Source organism: Corapipo altera, unplaced genomic scaffold (genome assembly GCF_003945725.1).
Source record: "Corapipo altera isolate COAL_440 unplaced genomic scaffold, ASM394572v1 57252, whole genome shotgun sequence".
NCBI classification, from domain to species: Eukaryota; Metazoa; Chordata; class Aves; order Passeriformes; family Pipridae; genus Corapipo; species Corapipo altera.
The window spans coordinates 1-2155 of NW_020889431.1; the positions used below are offsets into that span (position 1 = coordinate 1).

The following is a 2155-nucleotide window of genomic DNA, read 5'->3' on the forward strand; positions in this document are numbered from 1 at the left end:
CTGCCAGGTTCCTTTGGGGGGCTGAGAACCCTCCGATATTTCTCACCCGGACACGCAGAGAGGCAGCCGAGCGTCACTGGAGCATCAGCTCCACCTGGTCAGCCACGGGGAGCTGGGGACAAAGGCAGGGTTAGAGACACACTAAGATGTACTGGGGCAAACTGGGCTGGACTGAGACAACCTGGACTGGACTGGGGCATGCAGGGCTCTACTGGGACACACTGGGATATAGTAGCACACACTGGGGTGGAACGGGACACACTGGGTTGTAATGGGACGCACTGGGATGTACTGGGACACACTGGGCTGGACTGGGACACACTGGGATGCCAGAGAGGGTTGTGGCCATGAGGGGGGAGGGTCTGGGCCCAGCAGAACTCGGGGTACCCACCTCAGACCTCTTCACTCAATGGATATCCATGGCTCCCTGGAGAGAGAGCGTGAGGTGTCACTGGTCACTGGGGTGTCCCCAGGCCCAGGAGGGATGGGGGTACTACATTTGCCCCCATTTCCCACACGTGGGACATCTCAACTCCAGGACTTACCCCAACACATCCACCTCCTCCTTGTCCCGAGATTGGCTGGGGAAGGAGAGCAAAAGTTTAAGCAGGATTGGCCCCTGTGGGGCTGGGGGAGGGACACAGGTGTCCCCAGCTCCCCCAGCCCATGGTTGGCCCTGGTCTGAGGGGGAAAATCCCTTCTGCTCCCTCCAACCCCACTGCACCCAATTTCCCCCGGGATCCCTGTTCCTGCAGGGCCCAGGGTGGGGATGGAGACAAGGAGAGCCAGGGGAATTCAGGGCCTGCAGGGAGGAGGGGGGAGGAGGAGGGGACCCAAAGAGAGTGAAGTGGGGGGAATTGGGGACTCCAGAGGATGGGCATTGGGGTGTGGAAGGGATGGGATTGTGGGGCATGCGGGGCAGGAGGAAGGGATTCCAGTGGAGGGGACACAGGGAATGAAGCAAGGCAGGGGTGGGAGCAGGAGAAATGGGGAAAGGGAGAAAACTGGAAGGGATTGGGATGGGCTTTGTGACTGGGGGGTCAAGGAAGGGGATTTCTGGACACAAGTGTCATGGGCAATGGGAAAGGGAAAGGATTAGAGGAGAAAGAAGAGAAGAAATGGTGTGGGACTGATGCCCTGTGGGTGTGTGGTGGGGTGGACTGGGGTGTGTGGGAATAGAGTGGGGGCCCTGAGGAAGGGGCCTCCCCGGTGCACACTGGGGTGGACTGGGGAGCACTGGGATGCCCTGGAGGGTGGTGGCCACCAGAGGGGAGGGTCTGGGCCCAGCACAGGCCCTGGTACCCACCGGGCCGCCGATCACACCTCCCTGTAGAGAGACAAGGAGACATCACTGGTCACTGGAGTGTCCCCAGTGCAGAATGGTATGGGGGGCCCAAAGTGCCCCCCAGTTCCCACACTGGGTGCCCCCCAACTCCCAGACTTACCTCCCCACATTGGACGCCTCAGGCCTGAATGGGCTGCAGGAGGAGAGCAAAGGCTTGGTTGGGGTTGGCCTTGTGGGGCTGGGGGGGACACGGGTGTCCCCACCCCCTCCAGTCCCGTCTGCCCCCCGGGCTGAGCAAGGCTCTTTGGGATTGCGGCTCCCAGGCAAGTTGGGGACACCAGTGCAGGGGGAAAGGCAAGGCATTGAGGGCAAAGCCTGCAGGAAAGGCCCTGGGAATGGGCCATGGCAGGGCATTTCCCAGTTGGTGCCACTTCAGCCTGGTCAGGCCTTGTGCCACTTGAGCCCAGTGTGGAACTTGGGCCTGTTTGTCCTCCTTGGACTCAAGTGGGGCTTGGCCCAGTTCCACCCAGTTTGGGTTGGGCATTTGCCTTGGCTGGGAAAGAGAGGAGATGGTGGGGAGATGCCCCAGAGGACCAAGAGGATGCGATGACAAGGCCCAGAAAGGTGGGATTTGGGGTCAGAAAGAGCAGGAAGCATTGGGACTGTACCAGGACGGAGTCGGGTACAAGCATCCCGTGAGGAAGCGGAGCTGCAGCAGCAGGAGTTGAATTGTGGGAAGGGGAAGGAGAAAGGGAATTGTGACCAGAAGAAAGTGGCCTGGCCAGGGGCTGGGAGTGCTTGGGGAACCCCTGGATTGGGAAGAGGGCCATCCCTGAGCCCATGGCCGTGGCATGGGGGCCTCACCTTGGC

At 61.1% G+C, this 2155-nt stretch overlaps 1 long non-coding RNA gene across 1 annotated transcript; it reads right to left on the reverse strand.

Moving 5' to 3' along the window:
* Window positions 1–16: 16 nt before the first annotated feature.
* Window positions 17–1879, reverse strand: LOC113942212. The gene is made up of 5 exons (XR_003525868.1): window positions 1446–1879; window positions 1307–1327; window positions 546–581; window positions 392–427; window positions 17–112 (listed from the first exon to the last, which is right to left on the reverse strand). It is a non-coding gene; the product is annotated as an uncharacterized LOC113942212 (long non-coding RNA).
* Between the last annotated feature and the right edge of the window lie 276 nt (window positions 1880–2155).